At 40.1% G+C, this 27643-nt stretch overlaps 1 protein-coding gene across 11 annotated transcripts in view; it reads left to right on the forward strand.

Moving 5' to 3' along the window:
* The window catches only part of SGMS1 (sphingomyelin synthase 1), a 253582-nt gene that overhangs the window by 56955 nt on the left and 168984 nt on the right, over positions 1-27643 (forward strand). For 6 of the 11 annotated variants that reach the window (XM_088791975.1, XM_019738745.3, XM_074339429.2 and 3 more), the window contains exon 3: positions 10006-10212. The exons of 2 other annotated variants lie outside the window; for them this stretch is intronic. The gene's annotated coding sequence lies outside the window, so the exon portion shown is untranslated. Of the gene's footprint in view, positions 1-10005; positions 10274-27643 lie in introns of all 11 variants that reach the window. 3 more of the 11 variants (XM_019738682.3, XM_088791977.1, XM_074339421.2) reach the window with 1 other exon arrangement.

Below are 27643 nucleotides of genomic sequence, written 5' to 3' on the forward strand. Positions count from 1 at the left end.
CTCGGACAAGTTGCTTAACTTCTTTAGGGCTCAGTTTCCTTACCAGTAAAAAGGGTTTAATTCTAATATATATCTGATGGTTAGAGCTTCCATATTCAGAGATTTGGCCAAGATAGCTATATTTAATCCTTTCTCTTTTTCTCCTTCACTCCCAAAGCAGACTGGGTATCCACTGTGTGTGTCTGCCTTTGTGGATAGGATAACAGATGTGGCAGCACACACAGAAGATGAGTCATTGCAGATGACTTGGAATGACAATTCTGGTTGTAGTTCTGGCAGCTGGATGGGGGCAGGCTGTAGGGTTGTATGGCTGGTGTTTTGGATACTAATATTGCTTAAAGAAGCAAAAGTAAGTTGAAATAAAAGATTATGGCAAATAAAACAACAATAGGGGTCGTCCTTGGCCGACCCTTATAGTTTTAGTAACAGGTCTTTGATATGTTATGTGTACGTTGCTGCTGCATGTTTACCAATTTCCCTTAGCATCATGGTCGGTTTTAGTTCAGAATTCTCTTTTCCAGGTGTTGTGTGAATGGATCATTACAAAGCAGTCCTCAATAGCTTCCAGATCAATATGTACTTACACTAAAGTGGTCCCAGGCCTTGAAATTTCATGTCCTTAAACAATGATCGAATCCAGTTCTCTAATTCAGGAGAAGATGCCAGATATCGTTTTTCATCATGGTGTTTGGCTCATTCTATCTTCCTTATCTGGGATATTTCAGGCATGAAGTTTAAGCAGCCAGGAGTAACTTGTTTGTTTTTTATAGCAGGAAGCATCTAGGCTGTGAATTAGATTCAGCACATGGGGGTGAAATGTGTGTGGTACCTTTAAATGAAATGTCCTTGTAATTTTAAGCAAATAAGCAAATAAATAGTCACATGAGGAGGAGGGAAGAGGACGGTTATGTTACTGAGAACCGTTAGCAAATGAAACTGCCAATCACACTCTGAAATCATAGGTTCCACTTTCTCCCTAGGCCTGTCTTTCCCTGTTGTTAACCTACCTACAACTGAGAAGCAGTTCCCCGTGGGTTTCTCTTGTGAGTAGAGGCACTTGTTTGTGCAGCGAATAGCCTTGGAAGATAGAGAGTGTCTCTGGAGCAAAGAGTGGGCATGCTTACTGCTTGTTATAAAATATTTGGGTTCCCTAAGCTCATATAAACTCATTTTCTTTTATAACAATAAAATTATTTTTCTGATTGCCCTGATTTGGTTTCGCTGTTGAAATTGATTTTTTTTTTCTAGTTCAGATTTTAGATCAAGGTCTGATTTCTACAACATTTCCATCTTTTCTTTGCATTTCTTCTGTTAAAGCACATTTTCTTCTTCTTATTAAAATTTTTGTAACATTTAAAACATGCCTAGTAAAAAGCTAATTGATTTACTTTATCATTCTTAAAATACTTCCAACATTCTTGTTAGTCTTTACTCATTATTATGGATAGCTGAAAAATTGTTTAGTAAATAAATACTAAGTTTAGTACCATTTACAAGGAACTGTACCCTATACTGTGTATTCAAACACTGGAAAGTGCTCTGAACATTATCTGGGAGTGTTTGAATAACATCAACATTGGGATCTTTTAACAAGATTAAAAGCACTATATAGAATCAGGATTTGTACGAGGCATACTATGCATAGCTTATTTATATTAACTTTATTTGTATGATTGACGCAGCATTGGCAGCAGACAGGACCATAAACACACTTAGAACATGGTAACAGCTACAAGCAAGACAGTAGATTTGGGCAGCTTCACTTCTACATGCTTCTGACCCAATTCTCAAAAATGTGGGCCTTAACCTTCCCCTCTGTATGTCAGAATTTCTTGCTCCTGCCTTCTTATTCTCCATGGCACTGATCACTTATCTGACACCACCTTGGGGTGGTCCTGGGGGCAAGGACTCAGTTGTGCACTTGATGGTTCTCATGTGGGAATGGAAGAGGGGAAAAAGAGAGCAATCTGGAATATTCTCGGTTTCTAGCAAATTGTATTACTAGGATATGAGAATAACTCATTTCTCCAATTTGTGTTTATCTGAAATATAGTTTCTCCAAAGGTTCTGAGTAACCCTTGCTGAAATGCCGATTTTAATTTTAGGTCAAGTTTCCTAAAATGTTTTGAAAGCTAGCCATGCAGGGAGGCTCTGGCCTCCAGGGAGTTTATATCTTTAGATAGAGAGGTTTTTCTATATCTGGGATCCAAACTGGAGTTTCTGAAGGTCTGAATACTCAATTAGCTCTTTAGTACCTTGAGTCACTAGCAGAATTAATATTTTAAATATGAATTTTACAGTTCTTCTTTTAATGGTTTCTTAGATAAGGGTGGTCTTTGAAGCAGAGGCCTCGACCACATCCTTTATTCCATTAGTGCAGGTCTGGATTTACCAGGAGGCCCAGTAATTGCATCTGCTATCTGGCTGGGATAAACAGTTTATTTATGACTCAGGTCCTACCCTGTTTCTTTAAGGCTTAGAATCGGGAAGATGTTGAACTTCACGAAAATCTCGGTTAACTCCACTTCAAGTGTGTTTCGGAAATAGCTAGACTATGACTGCTAAGGGAATTCTAATTTAGTAACTTGGATGCATTTTGAGTGGTTCTAGATATTTGCTAGTAAAACAAAACAAAACAAACAAACAAACAAAAAAAGGAAGTTTATGTATATAAATTTCTTTAACTGATTACAATCCATTGCTTTATTCTAAGGTAATTTTGTCTCCCTTAGTGCTTCTCACCTACCACGTGGGAAGCTGTGCCTTTTTGCTTGGCTCCTTTGGAAAGTAAAGAGGCTGGCGTGATCCTGGTGACACCTGCTGGCGTGGCTGCATGTTGGGTGTGGGGGGGAGGTAGGGTGGGGCTCAGGCTTCTTTCCTGTGTGGTTAGAGGATGCCAGGACCTCTGGGGACCCCACCTGTTAAGCAGAAAGAATTGGCCTAGAGGCTCGTCGGTCACCTCCCAGCATTGAAATTCTGTCTTCTCACTCTGCCTTGGTAAGAAGAATGCGGTAGATCTGAATGTACTGACGTGGAAGGATTCCATGACATATTGTTGAGTGAAAAAAGCAACTTGTAGAACATCTTGTATGTCTAGGAAAAGAAGGACATGTAGTGATCTAATCTGTTAACAGTTGGGGGAGTAGAAGGGAAGGACTTTTACGTCTCATTTCATATTCCTTGGAACTAAATTTTATTCACTTATCTGACTTTCATCTTAAAAGACAAGCAACCAGAGAGTCAGTGGTTCTGTGATTCTCTACATGGGCTCTGCTGGGTGTAGCCCCCGAACCATCTCAGGTGTCCGTCGGCTCTGGGGGCTGTAGCTGCCCACTCCTGTCCCACGCTCCCCGTGACGGCAGTTGGTTTGGGCCCTCTTGATTGTGGCACACACCTTCAGGTTCTTCATACCTGCCAGCCACAACCATTGCCCTCCAGGCCTAGCTCCATTGGCATTTGGGTTTATAACCTCGATTTTAAAATTTAAAAATAAAGGAAGTGCTTCTTAAAAATCACTAACATTTTAACTTTTCATTAGTTTCAGCTTGCTTTCCTGAATTAGCCAGACTTAGTCAGTTTTTGCAATGTCCCAGCATGGTCTTTCCCTGGCTGACAGACGAGGACAGTTTGGCCGTGTGTTTATGACATGTATGCTGTGTGTGCATCTGTTTGTCATTGCCAAGGGAGTGCTATTCCCTCTCTGTTTCTTGAATGTGGCCAGAACTGTGACTTACTTTTGTTTTCCTCCACAGCCCCTTAATTGGGGATGTTTGTACCGTAACTCGTTAGTGTGACTTGTGCCTCTACAGCTCCTCAGTTGCCTGGGGTTGTAGAGCCAAGGGAGTAGTAATCAGTGTGGAGATTCGGAACTCCCACCAGCTGTGCTATGAGACCCCTGCCGTCTGTATTTCTTGCCAAGTCCCTGCTTTTCTCTGCAGGCTCCAGGGATAACTCAAGCCATTTCAAGTTCTTTTAATCCTAGTCCCTAGCCTGATCTCTGTGTCGCTGTCTCCTGGCCTTAGCTGTTGCTTCTTGGCCACTGCTCACAGGGCAGACTGACTCGGCCTGGCATTTAGGGGTCAGGTGGGGTGGGAAATTTGTTGGTTGTGTTGACATCACTCTTTTTTCATCTTCGCCTTATGTGACCTGGCAACTCTTGTGGTTGGGACTCTTGCTGAAGTAAGGGACATCTCGATGTGTCGTCTGTCTCTTCGCTCTGTCTACTTGGGGCAGCCTCCAGAAGTTGAGGTGGCCCTTTTCGCTGTTGTTGGAGGTTCTTAGTTCCAGGGTCCTAAGGAGGTCTTGATCATTTTTCTTGTGGTATCTATTGGAATCTCATGCAAATGCTAGTCTTCTTGGCCCATCCCACTTCACCAGGATTCTGGAGAATATATAGATTAGGTTACTTGAGCCACAATTTTCTTACCAATTCTTGACTGTGACACCCAAAAGAATAGTGAAGATGGCATGCTTTTTCCCATATCCTTTTTTAGAATCTTGCTGCCTTCTTATGTCAACCCAACCTTTTTTTGGCTTTTATACTAATGACTATTGCGGTATGATAAAGAATTAAAATATTAACTTTCCTAAAGATACCTCCATTTTAGTAGAAGGCTTAAGGAATCAGAGCTCTGAGTCTCAAGCACCTTGTGACCAATAGTGCCCCAATATTTATGATCAGGTACATTGTATGGTAGCTCCTCAATCACCCATGTAGGCTGTTTACGCTGTAGGATGTGGCAGCAAGTGGCACTTAGGTTGTCCATGGAGAACAGTGGTAGATGGGGAGAGACCAAGATATGGCAGACATGCTTTGTACATTATACCAAGACTGTTCGTCTCCTTGGCTGATGTCCTTGTGCCATTCCGATATTAGGACCTATCAGAAAAATTTCATCTGTTGCTCTGAGTATAACCAAACATTAAGGTAAAAACTAGCAAATGGAGCATCAGTAGCTTAATAATTAAGAAAAGAGGCCTTTGTTGGCACTTTTACCTAATTAATATAGAAGAGCCACACAAGAAGAATAGCTTTAGGCCTGTTACTGAGAGGCATGAATTTAACACATGACATTAAGCACATGTCTTAGAGCTATTAGTTGTCATAATTAAACAGGTCAGATACCCCAAAGCTGTGATTCAGAGAGGGAGTCGTGGACTTTTCCACCTGCCTTACTTTGTCGAGGTCATTTTAAATGTCCTAATCTAGAAATTGGGTATAGTTTATCAAACTGAGAATAAAAAAATATGAGATTTAGCTTGGGGTGAAAGTGGATTTTTCCCCCCTCTAAGTAGCAATAATACTACAATTTAATAATAAACAGTTTTTATTTACTGAGTGCTATTGTATGTCAGGAACTGTACTAAACTTTTTGCACATGATTTTATCTAATCAACAAAGCAATTCTATGAATATATCCCCATTTTACAGATGAGGTAGCTGAGTCACAAAGAGGATAAACACCAAGATCATATAATTAACTAGTATATGTTAGAGCTGGTATATGAACCCAAGTGGTTTAGCCCAGGTTCAGAGACCTATACTGTGCCCTATAAGTGGCTGATGAAACCTCACTAGCCAAGGCTGATTGTGACCTAATTGTGGACAAGGCTAATTTCACTTCATTTAAGAATATTTAATGTTGGCAAAGACCACTGCACTGTGATTGGCACTGTGGCTGTATTAGTTTCCTATGGGTGCTGTAACAAATTATTATAAACTTGGTGACTTAAACAGCATAAACTTATTTTCTGTCAGTTCTGGCGGACGGAAATCCAAAGTCAGTTTCACTGGGCTGAAGTCAAGGTGTTGGCAGGGCTGTGCTCCCTCTGGAGGTTCTGGGAGAGAAGCTATTCCTGGCCTCTTCCAGTTTATGGCGGCTGCCCACATTCCTTGGTTTACGGCTGCATTACTCCAGTCTCTGCCTCCTGGTCACACTGCCTTCTCTTGTGTCTGGTGTCAGATCACCCATGGCCTACCTCTTATAAGGATCCCTTTGATTGCATTGAGGGCCCATCCTGATAATTTTCCCATCTCAAGATCCTTAATCACATATGCAAAGTCCTTTTTTCTTTCCCATATAAGGTAACATTCACAGATTCTAGAGTTTAGGACGTGGATATCTGCTGGGAGACCATTATTCAGCCTACTTCAGTGACAAATAGAAAGGATTAGAAGTTTCAGTCTTGCTTGTAGGCGTAGGCTTAATTTCAACAATTCCCTAACTGTTCAGCTGGACACAGATGCTAAAAATGTGAAAAAAAATGCCATGGCCAAATAGATTTGAGAATTATTGTATAATATATTCCTCTTTAGGGGGATTGACAATGTACAATGAAGGCTTTGAAAATTCCTGTGACAAAGAAAGCTGCATAACTTAGTTGAACCCAGAATTCCTCAGACTTAGTTGATTATAAAACACTTCATTTAAAAGCTATACCTATTAACATATCACGAAGAACTTAGAACATGCTTTAGGATGTGCTAGTTCAATTACTTATTACCTACTAGTCTTTTGAAGGCATCAGGTATGTCTTAAGTAACTTCACGTTACTTAATACCTTAAACATGCTTGGAATTCATTGGAAAGAACAAATCCAAGACAAATATACAAAATTAAATAATGTATGATGATATTTAACATTTTAGCTGACGTTCTGCCAGATGAGTTATAGGGGTCCAGATATACTATGATTTGTGATAAAGGAGAAGTTATTCCGATGTGAAATGATCTGAAAACACTTCACAGAGGAGATGCCTCACCTCCTCCAAGTGAAGGGGAAGCAGGGAGCATCCCCATGTGGGAACAAATGACTTAGCCAAAGGAGGCAGGGCTCCTCCGGATAGAGGGTTCAGGGGTACTGTGGATCATGCCTTGAATGTCAGTTTAAGGAGTTTAGACTTGATTCTCTAGGTCAGCAGCTGGTACACTATGGCTTGTGGGTCAAATCCAGTCCTCTGCCTGTTTTTATAAATAAAGTTTTATTAGAACACAGCTGCAGCCATTTACATATTAATACATGGCAGTTTTAGCACTATAATGGCAGAGTAGACTAGGCTTGCAGGACTTAAAATACATACTGATTGGGCCTATACAGAAAAAATCTGCCAGCTCTGATCTAGTTAAGAGGGAGCTGTTGAAGGGTTTTGATCAGACGTGTGTGTTAGAAAGCTTACTCTGGCAACTGTGTGGAGGACTGATTGGAGAATACAAAGACTAGGGAGAGCAGTGGCCGAGGATATGGGAGAGGAGGGAACAGAAAGAGGTATTTTGGGCTACAGTCTGGGTGTGGGGTACGGGAAATAGGAGAGCCAAGGATAATTTTTTAAGATAAACTCAATTTTAGAATAGTTTTAGTTTGAGGGAAAAGTTGCAAAGTAGTACAGGACTTTCTATATTCCCAGTTTCCCCTACTGCTATGTAAACATCTTATATTAGTTTGGTACATTTGTCATAATTAATGATCCAATATTGATACATTGTTACAATACCTAAAGCCGTATTTTATTCAGATTTCCTTAGTTTTTCCCAAATACCCTTTTCTGCTTCAGGATCCCATCCAGGATGTCGTATTTACATCTCGTTGTCATGTCTCCTTAGACTCCTAGACTATTAGACTCAGATATTACTTGCTTTTGATGACCTTGATAGTTTTGAGGAATACTAGTCAGGTATTTTGTAGAATTTCCCTCAATTGGGATTTATCTGATGTTTTTTTCATGATTAGATTGGAGTTACTGGTTTTTATGAGGAAGACCTCAGAAATGAAGCCCCATTTTAATCATATCTACAGTACATAGTGTTAACATGACTTATCACTTTTGATACTGACCTTGTCATCTTGCCGAGATTGTGTTTGTCAAGTTTCTCCACTGTAAAGTTTCTTTTTTTCCCTTTCCATACTCTACTCTCTGGAAGAAAGTCACTGTACAGCCTACATGTAAGGAGTAGGGAATTACGCTCTACCGTCTTGAGTGTGGAATATCTACATAAATTATTTTGAATTCTTCTGCATATATTTGTATATTCTCCCTCATTCATTCATTCATTCAATCAGTTATATCAGCATGGATTCATGGCTATTTAATTTGTGCTTTCGGTTATTATCTAATACACATTATTTATTTAGTTGCTCAAATTGTTCCAGCTTTGGCCATTGGGAGCTCTTTCAGTTGGCTCCTGTGCCCTTTGGCATGTTCCCATTGTCGTATGTGTGTGTATGTGTGTGCACACACATGTGCATTTTAGTACTCTTTCTGGCCGTACAGGATATGTCAAGCTCATCTTATATATTTCCTGCTTCAGCTATGGAACCAGCCAGTTCTCCAAGGAGCCATGGCCAAAGATGCTTTGGAAATTTCTGGCTTAGACAGGGCTGCCTCCATCGCTTCCTCACAAACTCCATCTACTTGGATGACAAAGGGAAAATGGGCAGGGTCCTGGGAAATGGCTGTCTATTTAGGGGTTGGGCAAAGGTGAAAGTTGTCCCAAGAGCCTGAGGAGGAGGGGTGAGAGAAGCAGGTGGCCAACCAGAGTGGTGCAGTATTCTGACCTCCCAGGTTTATGAGCATTTCAGGTGGGAGAGTGGTCAGTGTGCCTTTGTACATCAGGGAGAACAATGTTCAGGGTTAGGTAGTATATGAATCTGGCTGGAGTGGAGGCTTGGGAAGGAAGGGCAGTAGGAAATAAGGTTGGGGGCAGATGTGTTGGCCTTGAAAACCAGGCTAGGTCTTTCTGACTGGCAGCAGGGATGTATAAAAGCTGATAAAAGCAGTGCTTTCAGATAATTCGTTTGTCAGCCACACACAGATTAGATAGAGGGATCAGAACTTGTAGTTGCTTCACTGGTGCCTAGAGGAATAGTGAAGAAAGGTGAGACCCTTAAGGGACCATTGCCAGCTCACCTAAGACTTCTGTGTATACTAGGTTTTTTCATAATCAGGGAAAAAAAATAGAGAAAAATTAGGGATTAAGCAATCTGTTTGCTTACAAACAAACTTAAACAATAAAAAAAATAGGTGTTAAAATACCTCTGCCGCCTTGTAATTACTAATGTGTGTGGGGTTTCCTTTTCTTGGAGAAGAGTCAAAGGTGAACTTGAGCTCCACCCAGCTGGAATGTCACACAATCCAAGTTAATGGAATATGAATTTTTAATTTGGTTTTCACAGGCTTTCCCCAGTCAATTCAAATTTATTTCCTGTTGAACTTTCTGCTTTATCCTCTTTTGATGGTAGTTTTATTTTAAAAGTTGTGGTGCTTCTGAGGTAATTGATGGCAGAGACACCCACTGAGCTAAGGTTGTGTGGCGAAAATAATCCTGGGAATACTTCCTTGTTTTTCATTGGTTGCTGGCATTTGAACTTGCATACAACGAGGAGATAAATTCTATGCTTTAATCTTACATGTTTTATGAAAAAGGAAGCATATTCACAAAATTAGTGGTATGACCTGCACTTTTTAAAAATCACCCTTTTACTCCTGAAACATTTTTGGACATAAATCACTGATTCTGAAGTAGAGTCCAGTTTTATTATTTAATCGAGCCAGCCTCAAATGTTGTGATTTGTGTGTTTGGTTCAATAGAAACAGTGACTAGCCCTCTTATGACTTGTTTCCAAATTCAGTCTTCTTTAAGTGAAAGTGAATTAATTTATTAAACCAGAGTGTCCTCATCTGTGAGTTCACTGACACTTTCCTGTCAAGGAGTCTCTGATAGGCTCATTTCTGAGCAGCGATTCCCACTTTGGGATGGAAACAATATTTCATTAAAGAGAAATTCCAAAGTTGTTTTTTTATCTGTAAAATGAAGACAAAAATACCTATCTCACGAGATTCTTAGTTGGTATAAGGGATGAAAACTAAGTGCTGTGTCTTCTAAGCAGTGTCTCTTGTTAGAATCAGCTTCTAAAAACTACATCTCCGTGGTTTTTACTACAGTGACTATGCCTTATATGTTTGCTACCGATTGCAATTTTTTTTTTTTTTTTTTTTTTTTTTTTTAGCAAGAAAACCTTTTCTGAAGCAGAACCAAGAAAAGGAAATCATTTGGGCTCCTCCCACACCATCCAACCAACAGAATCACCGACCAGGGGCCAACACCAACACGTCTTTCTGAATTCCCTGCCTGTAGAAACCTGGAAGGAGAAGACATTTTCACAAGCAGTGTTGAGGATGGTCACTTCGTGCTCCTCTCACACGAGGAATTTCAGGTGTGCCAGGGGCAGAGGGGCCTGTGAGTCCCTTTAATACCACACAGCTTCTCCTGTTGAGGTAGGCTTGTGATGTTCTACACGTGCTTCAGTGGAAGACCTGCCTTGCCACCCTCAAAGCTAGTCCCATCCTCTCTTCTTGATTTTATTGGTATTGCACACATGCTGCCATTTCCTCCTTAGAGCCACCACAGCTACCAGGGCTGAGTTTATTTTGCTTTTCTTTTTCCTCTTTTAGACAGAAACTATGACTCATTTAACCAAATTATTTTCCACCTACAAATCAAAGTTGAAGATAATTTCAGTAGATTGAACTTATCAATGGAATAAATGGCACATGTTTCACGTTTCTTTTGGGGGCAAGTGAAAAGGGGTGTTTGTAGTGCATCCTGATCCCTGGGGTTTGTGACATTTAGACTGAGCTTATAGAACAAGAGGCTGTGGGCTGCAAGCACTCCTAGCATCAGCCTGGACTCTGTGCAACTTCCTGTTTTCCCCTGTTCATTTCACATCTTCAAAATCTTTCACCTTCTAAAACTGCAAGGTGGCATTTTAGTTGATTGTTAGGGAAAGGATCTATTTCAGTTTTATTTCTCTTGAGCTTTGCAGTTAGACCTGATAGATACATTCATTGTCTGTCTTAGATTTGCAGCAAAAGCTTTTGATTTAAATTTTCTATTAAGGAAAATACTGAATGTGAGCAAATACTGAATGTTAGTTGCAGCTGAAAATCTATCTTATAGGTAGAAACCCATGCAAATGAAGTGAAGAAGGCCCGTAAGCTTGCTTTCCTTCCCTGAAGTGAGGTGTGTCATGGTTAATAGAGCATTGAGATATATAGGTGTAGGATTCCTTTATTTAGAGCTCTGGGTTCCTGTGTTGGTGATGGTGTTTGTGCTCTGGTTCATCTCCTCTGCGCCTCCCTGTGTGACGGGGGCACTTACTTCACTTTTCTGTGCTTCAGTTTCCTTGCCTGTGAAATAGAGACAATAAAAGTAACTATCTCAGAGTTGTTGCATGGATTAGTGGGTTAACTCATAAAGCATTTTAGACACCCCTGCCTGATATTGTTGGTGTTATATTCCTACAGGTTGTATCAGCATATGTAAGTATCGCAGACATTTGAGAAATAAATGTATCAGAACCTCCATATCCAACAGAGTATTTTCTTCCTCAGAATGGTCTCTTATGGCAAATAAGTACTGATTTTGGTAGAGCAGCCCATACAGGATAGTTCGGGAATGCCTCCCCTGGGATTGCCTTTGAAGGCTGTGTAACTACATTCTTTAAATGGCTCCTGCAGTGGTCAATTTTCTGTCACTTGAGTGAATGAGGGTTTGAATTTTTTCTGTTTTTGTTTTATATTGTTTAAAGCTAAAAGACGTTTGGAATTAAGTCAAGTAAAAAAATGTTTTGGATTAAAAACTACCTGTAAAGTTCACTCACAAGAATGGTCATCAGGCCAAACTAAGCCGCATTTTTGGTTTCAACATGCAGACTATTTTGGGTTTTTGGGAGTCAATAGTTACTACCTATCGTGTTTCCCCGAAAATAAGACCTAGTTGGACCATCAGCTCTAATGTGTCTTTTGGAACAAAAATTAATATAAGACCTGGTATCGTATTATATTATATTATATTAATTATATTATACCCAGTCGTATAGTAAAATAAGACCTGGTATTATATTATATTATATTATATTATATTATATTATATTATATTATATTATATTATACCCGGTCTTATAGTAAAATAAGGCCGGGTCTTATATTAATTTTTTTCTCCAAAAGACGCATTAGAGCTGATGGTCTGGCTAGGTCTTATTTTCGGGGAAAGACGGTACTTCTGCTGAAGCGACTTGACTGCTCCATGCTTAGTTGTTTTGTCCTCAAAACTTCCTCCTCTGTAAGTAGAACATCAGCAACACTTTGTTTCAGGGGTTCACCTGAATGCTGGTCACCAGCCGTACAGAAACTCCTTTCCCCACTAGAGTCAGTGGAGCTGTTTTCTGCTGTACTTGCAGATTTGTTTTTCACCACAAACCCTTTTGTTCTAATACTTCATACTTTTTTACAACTAGATATACATATATTTATTCACCTTGGCTTTTTAAAATAATGAGTGAGGGCCAGTCCCAGGCCTGTGTGCAGATGTGCTAAAATGCACTGCCTCACGTCCCTGCTGTCCTTTTTCCCTCCCATGGTTCCAGAGAGGTGAAAATCAGCCTCAGACTTTAGTGTCACTTGTAAGTCAAATTGCCAGCCTTGCTACAGAGTCAGTTTTTCCAGCTGAGCATACTGTAATGGAAAATCTAAGTTTGTCTTAAAATATCCACTGCTCTGCAGAGAGTCAGCCTTTTTCTCCAAGATAGTTTGGTAGCTCATGATACTCACCAGTGCTGTCTGGATTGTGGCAGACCCGACGTGGTTGCCTAATGTCACGTGTTAAAATTGGCCGGATAGTGGTCATATAGGACTGTATGTGTCAGGGAAGTGGTTCCAAATCTAGCAATGATGGCTTCCTTTGGTCTGAAAAGCAGGTAAGTTTTATGTTTAAAAACAATAAAAGCTGGGATATTTGAAAAAATTTTCCTTTTGCAATTGTCATTACATTATAATAACCAAAAAAAATTGCATGAATGGTTGCTGAAAAATAAAAACCAACTAACAAAGAAAAACTGGGACTTTCTGAATAATATATATCATTGTTATATGTATATCATTTATAGATAATTTATATTTTATATATACTATATGATGTAACATATACTTATACATATTATACATAATATGCATATATGATATATAGTTTTCCATGTTTTCTATATTTACATATGTAGCTTTTCTATTTTTTCACAAAATTTTCTTTATGGCACTTTGCTTTTACTTTGACTCATGTTATTCATAAATTCTCACTCCCTTGACTTCTTTTTTTTTTTTAATGAACAAGTATGCATGTGCATATTTTCTGCTCTAAACCCAGATTGGTGGTGTCAGAGAAATTCTGTTTTTTCTTCTTTAGTTCAATCTTTTTGGTATCTCATAATCTGTTCCTAAACAGATGTCTAAGAATTCAATGAATGGCATCACTTCAAAACAGTGATTCGTAAGTAAATACATATGTGCGTCAGATCTTTTTGAACTTTTAAAAATAATATTAAGGAGAATAATAAATGTACTTCCGGCCATTTTAAGACACACAGAACCTGGAAATTTTGTTTACATACTTCTCTTGTATGCCGCACAAGTCTTTGAAAAATAAAAAGTGGAAGGTATAGGGTGGGGTCTCAAGGCACACTTGTGCCTTGAGAATCTGGTGTTAGTAGTGGTGGCCTTGGGAAGATTTTAAGAACAAAAAATAAATAACAGTTTTCGCCACAGTGATTTTAGGCACAGGTATGAGACACACAGACTCTTGCATCTGTGGATGCCAGCATCTTGAGCTTTTCCTATTAAAACTTGTTGGCAGGATAAAAGCAGAAACTCTTCTTGAAGTGAAATAGCTGTCAGTTTTAGTGCCTTGTCCTAAGATAGGTGTTTCATCAGAAAAGAAAACATCAGTTCCAGGAATCAAAGTCCCCTTTTTAGGTGGATGAGAGTCCTAGAGTTTGGTTCTAGTCATGAATTTGGAGGCTCCACCGTGGTTCTCTTGATTGAATTTGAAACAAGCCTTTCCCCCACCCCAAATCTCCAGAGTAGGTGGCTCAGCCAGAGGCCAGCATCTTTATGTTATAGTTTCAATGATCGTTGCCCCACCTCCTGGTCTTATCTCAAGTAGGGCAATTTACAATAGCCCTGGGCTCTTAAAGTATGACAGATGACTTAGCAAGCCAGGCTAGGTATTCCCCATTCACACAGCCACAGACATTCAGGGAGGGGCTTGAGATCATTATATAAGTCTCTGAATGGTAAAATTAAAGTAAGATATTAAATGTCTAAAGAAAGATGAAATTATGTTGGTGTGCCATATTTAACAAGGCAGGAAAGTGCAAAAGCTTTACAAAATTTTCAATAGCAGTTTTCTTGTCACTTGAATTAAGTTGTTATGAGAGGTAAAAAAATGTAGTAAGTGCTGTAACTTAGAAAATCAGACTTACATGATAATGTCTGCTGGATTAAGTCTTTATAGGTGTAGTAATATAACTATTACAAAATTTAACTAGGTTGGAAAGCAGAAGATATAGGAATAGTGTTTTTGGTCTTATATTCTGTGCTTGCAGTCTCCAGATTTTTCAAATCTTAAACGTTTCTTACGGTCTCGAACCCTAGTGGGTCCAGCTATAAATATACCTTGGAGTTTCCACTTGAGTTTATCCTGAGCACTTTAATCAGAGCTGCATCTTGGTCTTCTCCCTTTCTGTCATCCCCTAAATGCTTTCCCAGACCAACTCACTGTAGATTCTGCCTCCAAAAAGTATCTCAAATCCACCCACTTCTCCCTACCTCCCCTTCCTGGTCTGGTCACTTGGGTGACTGCAGTCATTCTCTTTTCACTGTGACTCTTCCATTTTCTTTATGAAATGCAAATCTTGGAATTCATACCCGCTCCCATCAAGAAAACAAACAAACGTACATCACCCAGTTTTTCCATAACTTCCCATGATCTTCAGTTGACATCTCACAACCTCCAAGTCCCACGTGACCTGGCTGTTGCCTGCCCAGCCCTCCCCATTCCTGTCTCCCTCTCTGTGATCCAGCCATGGTGACTTGGTTTCGGTTTCTCAGAAACAGGAAGCATTCGCTTCCACTTTCCTCCCTCCTTTTTAACGTTTTGTTACTTTTTATTCTTTTTTCAGTTCTCCCCTTAAATACCATTTTGTCAGGTTAGAGACCCCCTTATTGCATCACGGCCACCCCTTTGGTAGTACTTAACTCTTGGTTGTTATGTCCCTTGTACCTGGCATAGTGTCTGGCATGTAGGAGATACTTGATTGTATTTGTTGAGTGAAGGAATGCAAGTAGTAGTATTTAGAAATATTTTCAGTGCTTCTAAATACTTGGAGAGGTGGCATGTCTGGTCTTGTGTGCAGAGATACCACCCTTCCTCTTGCCCTGTGCTTGTGTCAGACATTGCTAATCTATCACCACTCCCTCCCACCAGGCTAGCTTTCTTAGTGTTGCACTCTAGGCAGCTGCTTCTGAACTACTGGTCTAGCTGAATTGGCAAGTAACATGAAACCTGTTTGCCATTTCTAATCTCGCCGCAGATCTTTAGACACGTTGGGTAAACTCTTTATGCCTTAGTTTGCACACCAGGCTGATGCAAGTAATCAGATGGTGAGATAAGATATTCTTTTATGAGGATAAAGTAAGAAATATTGAAAAAATAAGCAAAGCTTATCCAAATACAAGGTTGTATACTTTGAATGTGCTTTGATTTAACAAATACTCATCTTGTGATTAGCCACTCTTATGTGGAGACTAAAATATAAAGTCTTTGTAGACATAAATAGGAGTTTTAATTGCAGGCTTACCTATCTATATCAGCCTTACAACAAGGGCTCTATTTTTCTTTCAGAATTAAGTTGGATTTCTTGTTTCTATATTTACAGATGTTTAAGTTTTATTTTGCTAGGGAAGAATTCATTTCAAGATTAGAATAGAAAATGTGAAGAAGACGCTAGTTTTTTGTTTAGATTACTGTCATTCTGTGGCAGTTTTTCTTTCACAACGTGTATCCATGGATCACCTGTGTCAGACACCTGGGGGCGGCTAAATTGCAGGTTCCTGACCCCACAACTTACTGAAATCAGACTTTTTGAGGCCTAGAAACTTTCGTTTTAAATAAGCTCCAGAAGTTTGAGAACCACACCCATATAATATCGTGCGTCATCAGTAAATTCTGAACAGGATCCATAAAAGATGGATCATTCACTGCCTTTTTCGGTCTCACCTGAGCATCATGATGCCATCAGAAAACATACCACTGCCGCCTCTGTACAATAAAAGGCAAAGATATTGGTTGTGGCTGAGGCTGAAAACAGTCAGTGACCTTATTCAGCTGGCGCACAGAAGATCAACAAGGGGCGTTGTTTCCAGAGGCTTAAACACACTGGTCTTCTGGGAACAATGGCCCTTTGACCATGACTGACACGGGACGGAAGGAACCAGACAAGGCTCTGGTCTCCTCAGTGCCGAGTAAGGGTCAGTCCTGCAGTGAGGGGACCGGTACTTCTGGTTTAGTTCTCTGGAGCAGCCCAGCAGGGCCAGGCCCACAGTGCCCTTCACCTTTACCTTCACCTTCACCTTCACCAAGACGCTCACTGTTTTCCTGCCCTTCTTGTATACCTAGGATGCAAGGAGAAAACTTTCCCTGAGCAGGAAGACAGAAACAATAACAGTATTTTTAAAAGGTGGCATTGCCAAATGCGTGGATGATGCTTTACTGTATTAGCTCATGTAATCAGCTTACAGCAGGGAAATCCAGGATGTCGATGAGAAAACATTTCACAGCAAATGTTAACCCTGGACTGGACTCTTGAAAGAGGTGAGAGGTCTCCATCTCTTGCTCTGTGCTGTTAGCCTCCCTTGGTCTCTTTTGATCCTTTATGGTACTTACAACTTGCACTGCACAATTCCATATCCAGATTAATATTGTTTTCTGTCATTTCCTGAATGTTAGTTCCATCTCACCAAGTAACAGAAACACAGGTTCTCAGTGTGGGGTAGTATTACACCTCCCACCCCTCACTCCTGCCCTATTGTTTAGAAACCTGTGGGGGCATTTGTGGTTGTAATGATGGTGGTGAGGGGTGTGTATATTAGCATTTAACATCCTGAGGGTGTGGGATACTAAATGTCCCTCAGTCTTTGGGACAGCCCCACCCAGTGAAGAATTGTCCTGTCCACAATGCTAATGGCACGGCCCTGAGAAACACTGGAGCTCTTTGGGTTTGTCTGCATCTTGTCTAGTGCTTCCTTGAGAGTAGTCCAGGCATTTAATTCATAGTCCAGGTTTTAAACCTGTGTGGTTTAATAGATGCAGTATGAGCTTCATTATATGCCGGGAAAATCAACAAGTGGTCGAAGCCATCTTCCTGGATGGCAGTTAATGCTCTGACACTGGAGCTGTTGCTCTTCTTGGATTTGGCTTTGCAGCTTCTCCCTTCCTGATGGTACGATGTAGACGAGACTTATGACCCAGAAAATAGTCCTGAGCTGCTGCTGCTGTTCCACTCAGGAAGTACTCTGATTTTAACAAACACTGCTGCATGTATTTCCCACTGACACCTTGGCCCCTCAAAGATAAACAGGGAGATGCTAAGTAAATAAACTGCTATATTATGAGAGGGAGTGGGGGCGGAGAACCCAATGTTTTATCATTGACACCGTCCCAGGTGAGTCTTCTCATAAGAATAGTATCCCACTGGATGTATTCTGAGAAATGCTGCTGTGTCAACATGCTTAGCAGTAGGAGGGTTTGAAATATGGAGGCACTTGTTCCGAGCTCCCAAACCATACTTTGCCCGTGGGGAGTTACTGTGGGGAGAAAAGAAGGTTTGAAGTAAGTATTAGCTGAGTCAGTACAGGGCCCTGGAATATGTGGTGACTCATATCAGTTATTCAGTTAGAAATATCACAGAAATGACAGATGGATAAAAAATTAGGAACACAGAAGGGCGAACAGACAGAGTGACTTCAGATTTTATTTTAAAGGACTCAGAGGTTATGCTAAGCCAGATAGCTTGTTGAACTAAGGATGTCCAGTAGACAACAGGATTTGCCTATCTTGAAAATCAGGTAATAATTGAACTCACAGTAAAGGCAACAGGAACAGACTGGGAAAATTCAGCCACAAGAGGGTGAGAGAAATGCAAACTGAAATGATTCACAGGGCCCTTTTCCCTACAAGGTCTCCTGTGACTCAGCAAACTATGTGTTGTTGATCCTTTGACTCAGTGAGCCTACTTCTGGAAGTAACTTCTAACCAACTGATAAGAGCTGTGTTCAGAGATTTAGCTCTGAGGATGCTTAGTGAGCACTGTTTGAAACTAAACATTGGAAGCAACCCATGCGGCCCCCCCAAAGGGTGATGGATGGATACATTATATTTCATCAATAAAATGAAGTATTGTGTAACCATGACAAAGATGTTGAAGAAAAATATTGACGTGGGACGAAACATAGGCGAAGATAGAATATATAAAGTTAACATTCCAATGAAGAAACTACGGGGCATGGGGGCAAGTCTGGAAAGGCATTAATCAAAATGTTCCCTTGGATTACCTTTAAGTCGTAGGTTAAAGTACCTGGAATTCTTTCTTAGGGTTTTAGCACTTACAATGTTTAATGTAAACATATAATTATTTTTGTAATTAAAACAAAAGTTTAATACAGTAAATAAAAACGTGATCTAATGTATTACAAGGTGCTTTGTCAATCTTTTATCCAAATATTTCAATATTTAATCATTTTTAAACCCAAATATCCCTGGTAGTTCGAAGAAACTATTAGTCCCTCACACCATATTTTGAATTGGTTGATCATTTGCACAGAGGAAATAGGGTTCTGATTACAAGGAATGAGTGTGAGCAGGGGGAAAACTTGAGTCAATTAAAGGGTGGAAAGAAAGAAGGGATAGCAATATAGTTAAGCAATGTATTAAAAACTAAGTCTAATATATTACCACTAAGAACATAGTTTGAAATTCTGCCTAGGAAATTTCCTACTGAAACATCATATACTCATGTCTCTTGAGTGCCTAAGGGATACCCACTAAGCCGAGGCTTGTTCTTTTGCCCTAAAAGTGTCTGAATCAGAAATGTGAGTGCATCTCAGGGGCTAGAGCTGACTTTCAAAAGAGTCAGGTTTCCAGCCGAAAGCCTAGTTCGTGGTAGGCTTCTGATTCTCCAAGATGAGGCCACAGAGCTGTATCAGTGAATCAGCCCATTAAGAATTTAGATCTTGTTTCAAGGAAATACTTTTCAACAGCATTTCTCAGAATGGACTCTATGGGTCACTATTCTTATGTGAAGGCTCCACAGGGAAAAACCAAAAAAACGGGTAGGGCAAATAAGTTTGTGAAAGGAGATGGGTCAGCATGTCCACCAGCTTCTATGCCCACATTCACATCTCACATGTAGTATCGTAAGGCTCCAGAAGTTTTTTTGTAATGAATAGGATCCACTTGGAATACAAAGATAAAGGAATTTATTAGGTTGATGCAAAAGTAATTGCAGTTTAAACGGTTAAAGATAATTGCAAAAACCACAATTACTTTGGCACCAACCCAATATAATGATAAACAGATATACAAAGTGTGGCACTTGCCCAAACAGATAGAAGAGCTTGTTACCATTAAGAAAAGTAAAAACTTGAGTAAAGAAACTAAGGCACAAATAGGCAGCCTGTATACGTTCCTTTAAAATATGAAATAAAGCCATGAGTACACTTTGGGATTGCTCCTCCCCTTCTGGTTAGGTGGATGATAAGGGGGTCCTCAGTGATAAATTAAGGGACAGAGCAGGTTGTAGGTGAGGGAGCTGACATGTAAACAGTACCTGCTCCAGCCACATGAGTTGATAGCCTTCTGAATACTGAAATAGTTGTTGACATTTCTGAAAACCTTTTATTTCAGTTATTTCTGAAAAGACCACATCTGAATAGTTTTTCCTGGATGGTCTTGTTTTGGGGACCAACCTCTCCGTGACACCTTCCCGCCCAATGTGTGGTTTTCGTCATCTTATGTAGTATTTTTAAACTGGACGTACACAAAAGGTATTTATTTCTACATTATCAGTGCCTCCCCGAGTCCCTTCACTGAGGCACACTTTAATATTACGCTCATAGCTTTTATTTAGTAAAAATGTAAGAAACCTGATGATGCTTCTACATGTATTGTACAAGCCACTGTGAAAAAAGATGACTGTTTCTCAGTACTTAGCGGGAAAATCCCTGTTATATTCTTCCTTTGTTCAGAATTAATGTGGTCTGCTCCGTTTTCCTTTTGGCTATGGCTATCAGAACTTGAGAAATCATTTTCATGTTCCAGCACACCGACAGCGGTATCTGGTGGTTGGAAAATCGACGTCTTTCTCCGTTTCACGACTTCATGTTTGTGACTGTTCCTTTTATTGTATGTGGCCTTAAATCTCTCTTGGAGATGGACAGCACTTAAATAATTTAATAAAGCAAAACTGCGGATGATGACATCATGATTTTAGATAAACCATTCACTTGGCTTGTATCTTTAAGATTTTTGGACAGAATATGACATACAATTTTTATCAGCTATAAAGAAGGCCAGTGATTTTGGAGGGTATATAGTAGGGCCAAAAAATTCTGACACAGCTTAAACACTTAAGTTGTATATGTGTTTTAGCAGCCAGCATTACAGGGTGGCTGATCATGAATTTCAGAACTTTTATTTAGCTAATCCACATGAAAGCAATGCACAGTTTCTCATGGGGGTGGGATGATGGCTGAGGAGCAAGGGGACTGTTTAAAGTATTTAGTATATAGATGACTGGGCTGCTTTTCATTTTAAAGAAGATAATGAGGATTGGAAAAGGAAATTGCAAAGGTTGTTTTTCACAATGTGGGATTGAAATGTGCAGTAGGGGCAGTCATTCCCTCCTCTGCGTCCTCCCGCACTTGATCTGACTTTGCCGAAAGCAATAGTTGTGGGGCATTGTAATTCTTTGGTTACGGTCTGTGTCTCTATTAAACTGTAGTTGGCCCGGCCTTGTTCTTCTTTGTGTTGGTCGTATCTAGCACAATGCTAGCAGTGAGTTTTTTGCATGAATGATTCATATTTCTGAAATAGCAGATTAGGAGGCATATTTTAGGCCAGTAAGTCTTTCAAAATATTGGCAAATATTTTGAATAGTCAAAAGGAGATGGGAGGCATTTTTCACCCCCAAAGCATAATATGTATTCATTCCCAAAACTGAATAGTCAAAAGGGTTGGGCGGAATTTTTGCCTCCAAAGTGTAATATGTTCATTCCAAACAAGCAAACAAAATCTCCTGTAATCTCGCATTTCTATGACTCTTAGGTTCCAAAGAGCAGTTAGGTGCTGAGGCCTGCTGGAATGGGGTAGGTAACCCTTCCTCGGGCAGCCCTTCACACTTTTTCTTCTCTACATTTCCGAATTGTGCTGGGCGTGAACATACACCCTTACTTGTGGAAGTCCACAGTACACCCGGCCATGTATTGTATTGAGGATACAGTGGTGACCAAACACATGGATTCTCCCCTCAGAGGTGGAGTTCATATTCTGAAGTCTGAGCAGCAGACTCAAGTGTTAGCATTTATATAGACGTTCTTGCTGCCTTCTTTTTTTCTTAAGGGTGGGCGACACATAGAAAATCAAGAATAAGAAAATTTGAGAGTCATAGATTGGCTGTTTGTGATAAGGATACTCTGCTATAAGCAAAATTAGACGAGGATTTTTTGATTTACATTTTCCTCCTCTATCCACACTCGCCCTGAACACTTATTTTGTGTTGTGCCGTTGATGTTACTTCCTGTTCACCAGCATCCCAGCTCCAGAACCCAATTTGTTTATTGTAAATCTAGTCACTTTTGGATAACCATGGCTATTTGTAGATTACTCCTTTCTGACAGTGTTCCCAATGGACATTATGACTAAACTGGATGATAGAATGAGATTTATACTAGTATGTCACTTTAATGGGTGACATATCATGACCTTTCAATGACTTGGGCTTCTTTAATGCACATCTTGTGGATGAGATATGGACTGTATTGAATGTTGCTCAATGAAATTCCGATTGCTGCCAAGCAAATGCTTCGTGGAGTGGCAGTGTAACCCTGAGATTATGTCCCTGCTTGTCTCACTGGTGAGGCTTTCAGTGTTAAGCAACAGTCTCTGCTGTTACTGTAGTGTGACGGAGCCCATCCCTTAATCCCGAGAGGCTCAGAATCCTCATCTGTAAAATTGGGATCATTTGACGAACCTCTGAGTGGTTTTGAAGATTGAATGACACCTGTGAAGTGCTTGTTGTAAATAAGACTAGGAACAGAGTCGGCCCTCAGTACACAACAGCTACTCTTATCTCTTAAAATGGAAGACTTTTTTACTTCTAAGCATTTTGAAATACAGGTGATAATACTTTTTGAGTTATAGTAGTTGGTATTTATTGATATTTTAGTGAATTCGCAGTGTATTTCAAATTTTGTAGATTGCATTCTTCTTGGTCTGTAGACCGATATTGTTTACTTGTTGATGTTTTTGCATATGGCTCAGGGCTGAGTCTTAGTGTGAAATAGCAGCAGCAATTCCTTGTGTTATTATTTATTTTTATTGTTATTAGTATTATTATTAGTATTTCATTTGTATAGTCCTTAGTGCCAGATCCTGAAACGAAGCTTTTTACATAAATTATCTCTGTTAGTCCTTTCAGGGAGGACATTGAAGCACAGAAAAAGATTAATTTTTTTCAAGGCTACATTGGAGGACCTGTGGTTGAAAGCCAGGCACGTCTGACTTCTCAGCCCAGGTTCTTAGCCCGTCTCTTTCCCTCAGCATGTGTGAAATCCCTGGGAAGATGGCCCTTCAGAGTGGCAGACGCAAGTGTTTTGTGGATGACTTTTCAGGCTGGGTTGGGACCATGTGCATTAACACATTATACTGTAGTTAAAGAATTCCTGCTGTTGGATTTAAAGATAGCACAGTCACCCCTGAGCATGTGTGCTGTTTATGTTCCTGCCAGGCCCTTATCATAGTCTGTTCTCGCTCTAGTTCTTAGTCTACAGTGTGGAGAAGGGTAACGTGTATGAACTGAGATGCTGTACTGAAGTATTCATCTTCTCTGACTTTTCTTCGTGAGACTTATCAGTGTGGCATTTGTAAGGCAGGCCACTGACATTCCTTTTCATGCCTCCTTCTTCAGCTCTCCAACTCCTCAATCTGGGGCCAGAAATGGGCGTGTTAGATCATGACATACAGGGCCTAGGTGGATTTTTGCCTATTTACTAATCCTCACTTACTCAATTTGTGTAGGAAGTAACGCTACCCCAAATAGAAGATTGATCCTATTGGTTGCACAATATACGAATTTCTTGAGAATGGAATTGATTTAATTATATAAATAGTCCAGATTCTTCCCTCTGAGAGGTTCTTTTAATCTATGATCTAGTATATATTTTCTTGTTTGTTTCTAGTAAGAACATGCTTCCCCATCTCCCCATTGCTTTTAAACAGTTTTTTTTGCTTGAGCCCGTGTGTATTCCTGGATTCTTGAAACTGCTGGTCACCCCATCTGGATGAAATATTTTGGTCTTTATGATGGGTATCATAGTGGATGTTAGTTTATGATTATCTTTATGACATCCTCTTCTGAAGAATTCTGATGAGTTTTTTGCGTCTTATTTTTACCTTTTTAGTGTTGTCATGGGATCGCCATTTGTTCCCATTCCGGGCCTTTACCTGGAAACACCAGTTATACTGTTAATTTTCCCCTCAGATATATTGAGTGCTATTTATGGAAAGCCTGTAAGCTCTTTGGCTCCCCCACTCACTAGCTGTGTGACACTGTGAAGCTGCTGAGCCTCTCTGCCCATTTGCTCATCTGTAGAGTGGGCTGATAACAGCACCTACTGTTCAGAGTTCACGTGAGTGAGCACTCAGTGAGACAATGCATGTTAAATGCCCAGAGTGCTCGCCACGTCGCAAGTGCTCAGTAAACGAGTATTTATTATACAGGTGAGCTCAGCTGCTGTGAGAATAAGGTTGGGGCACTAACCCAGGATCGAATAGTGATCAGGAAATATTCCCCAGAGGTTGTCAAGCCTCAGTGAGTTAGTCAAGGGAAGAAAGGGAGTTTCTGAAGGGAAATGGCTACAAGGTTTTTACTAGTGAAGAGGCAAAAAATGTCGGGAGATGAAATGGAAAGGCGAGTAGAGAGCAGATCTTGGAAGCTTGTTTTAGCAAGCCCAGGGGCTCTGATGGTATGGGGAACCACAGAAGAACCGTATTTAATTAGAGTACCAGGCACATGCTGACGCGAGGAAACAGAATTCAACCGAGACCTGTGAGAAGACTGATCCAAGAGCCCCATAGGATAGGGAGAGCCTGGTCAGTGAGGAGCGCCAAGGGGCAAATAGACCCTATGTTTACATCAGATCTTGCCTTTAGGTTCTAGGGGACTTGAAGTAAAACCAAAGAAAGGTGTAACTTCCATACATTAATTTCCTTTGAGAAAGTGAATTAGATGGGCTGCAGTGTGCATTTCTAATATGGGGAAATCCTGCTCACAAAGTAAAGAGGTCGTCTCACGTTTCTGCCTGGCACACTGTTTGGAACGCTGCACGTGTGTGTGTGCACGTGCACTGTGCACATGAGTCTGTTGGCTTTTGCAGGGAAAGACCTCTTCTCCATTTTCCTGTGATTGCAAAACTTTTATCACAGTGTGCGATGAAAATACTCTTCTTGTTTGCCAATTTCCTTTTGATTAACTTTGTGTCTGGGGTTGCAAGTTTTCTTTTCGACTGTTTTTTTTCTAATTATTTTCTCACCAGTGGTTAGAAGTGGAAATGGAAATACATCAGAAAAAGATTCATATGAAAAGGAGTCTTCTCCCTACCCCTAAGTACATGTGCTAAACAAGAAAAAGGAAGACTAGCAACTAACTTTCATTTCCTTGGATACACTTCGGATAGTGTTTTGTTATGACGTTTGGGGGAAGAGTAATAGAAATAAATGTAATTATGTGTCAAAGTGATAGCCAGCTGGCTATCTGAAGTGAGTATCAGCTTTCTGGAAGAAATAGAGACATTTTCCTGTCACTTTGTTTGGAATTATCTGATTGCTAGAGAGCATTTCTCTTGCCACAGCGTTGCAATAAAAATAAACACATTTCCAAGAAACAGATTGTTAGAGAGTTTCCTTGAGATGTTTAAATCAAGAACACTTACTATATGCTCAAAGTGTTTGATTCTTAACCCTCCAAGAGAGCAGTCTGGTGTTCCCTAGCCTCAGTGGTGTGGAAGGCATAGAGAAGAAAAGAGGGAGCCAGTGCTGGACTTGCCCTCCCGTGGTAAACTAGGAAACTGAGCAACATAGGAGGCAGTTGTTATTAGTCACTGGACAACAGGCAACCAACACTGATCTTTGAGAGAAGAGAATCACGTGAGGTGAGACCCACATTGGCTCTGGTGTTCTGCTCGAGCACGTTTCCTGCCTTCATACTGGGAGGATGGTGGTCTCACGGGTGGCAGGGCTGCCCAAGAGGCTAGGATGTGTTGGCAGGGTACTGTAGAGTTATGTGAAGGGAACTCAGAAGCTGGGATGTTTATAGACATACAGGGTGAGATGTAGCAGAGAGCAGCTGCTACCAGGTTCCGAAGAGAATGGCCAGACCAGAGATCATGCAGTACTGAGAGATGCAGAGAGTGCTGGCTGAGTGAGGGTGGAGAGACCTCCCTGAGCACCTTAGCCGTTCCACTGAGACACCAGAAAGACTACATCTTAGGAGTAAGTGCCATACTGCAGAGTAAGTGCCAGGCACTAGGTAGGACCAAGGACATAACTGCAATAGACCTGTCTTAACCAACTGCAAAACCAAGCCTGGCAGGATAAAGAGGATCTGCCAGTCATTTAGAGGCCATTGGAATCAAACTGAATACCTTCTAATTGTTTACCTTATAACAGAAAAGAAGCATGCAAAGAAACAGGAAAATGTGACTCATATTTAAAATGAAAAGTAATCAATAGAAACAGACAATGCCTTTAAAATAGTGTTATCCTAGATGTCGGTCTCTAGTACCATTCTCCACTGAAAGGAACCAGGGCTTTTTGGAGAAATGGCTGAGTCCAGAGCAGAGGTAGGGTAGGTATAAGATGAGCCCAGAACTTAAAAAAAAAAAAAAAAAAAGTCAGAAAGTAAGGAAATATAAAAATATAATAAAAGTAAAAAAAATGATGTGGGCATGTTGCAAAGATAAATGAGCCAGCTTAAAGAGGCGTCTACTAGCTAAATCTGAGATGGTTTAAGCACCAAAATAATTAAGTCCAGTGATAAATGATAAACGATTGAAAAAGCAGGACTTCATGTATCCATACTGAGCATAAGTAGATAAATAGACAAACAAATAATGTACAATGCTGAGTAATGACTGACAATTTGGAGGGAATGCTGGAGCTGGAACAGGCAGCATGTTGCAGCCATTGCAATAAATTTTAGATCAGGCAAAGATCACCAATGGATAGTAAATCTAGAGGGAAGTTTTGCTGAGGGACAAAATATTTTCATGGTCTCAAAGTATCTCCCCACAGCTTACTTATTGGTTGCCAGGGGAAAAAAATAATAATTTTCCATTGGAGAAATTAGACAAAACCTTGGCTGGGTGATCAAAATTAACATTGCCGAGGAGGGTCAGATGGACTCTGTGTGCTTTCAGACAGGACACCTGGAAAAAGAAACATCATCTCCATAGTTTCCTGGCCGATAATGCATGACCTGAATTGAATCATGAGGAAATGTCAGACAAGTCAAAAGGAAATGTTTTATTCATATAAAAAAAATGGGGAGGACTTTATTTTTCTAAAGCGTCAGCGTAATGAAAGACAAAGGAATCCCGTGTGTTTCAGATTGATGGCCGTTAAATGCAGTACCTAACCCTTAACTGGATCCTGAGTTGTAGGAAAAGAAATGCTCTAAAGTGTATTACTGGGTTAACTGAAAGTGGTGGTGGATTAAAGTACTGTATGAATATTAAATCTGCTAATATTGATAACAACATTATGGCTATGTGAGAATATCCCTATTTTTAAGAAATAAATTCTCAAGTATTTAGAGGTAGAAAGCCATAACCTATGGAACTTATCTCTACCTGGCTCAGGAAAAAAAAAATTGAGTGAATGTGTGTGTCTGTAGAGAGAGGGTAAATAATAAGTATATGGGTTAACTGTTAATAGTAGGAGAATCTGGGTAAAGAATACACGGTAACACGGTATTCTTTGTACTATTGTTATTCTACAACTTTTCCATGAGCTTGAAGTTATTTCCAAGTTAAAAAAAAAAAAAGCCCAGCAATTATAACTAAGAAAAAAGGATAGTGCAAGTATGTGAAAAATATACATGCGTTTCTTAACTATCTTGGTGTGGATTTTCTACCTTGTAGGTTGTCTTTGGTAAATAAACATTTAATCCTATGACAATGTCTGTGTCACCCAGGAGGCAAAGCCATTTCTATACCTGTTAACTAAGAAAATATGTCTGGTGCAAGAAGAAATAATAAGACTGTTTTTCGAGTTGAAGCCATCATATTTTGTGCCATAGAAGAGCCTGGAGTGAGGACTCATAGTGGTGGTTCCAATTCTTCCTTTCGTACCTGCTGACTGAATGGTCGTGGGAAAGCTGCTGCATTTTAAAATAGTATTTGCTGTGATCCGGCATCTACATCATCCCTGAGATGGTCTCCCTAGTGAGACAAGAGGGGTAGTAGATGGGGGGAGGGGGGTTA

This window comes from Rhinolophus sinicus, chromosome 15 (genome assembly GCF_057876585.1).
Source record: "Rhinolophus sinicus isolate RSI-liver-muscle chromosome 15, RSI-T2T, whole genome shotgun sequence".
Taxonomy (NCBI): Eukaryota; Metazoa; Chordata; class Mammalia; order Chiroptera; family Rhinolophidae; genus Rhinolophus; species Rhinolophus sinicus.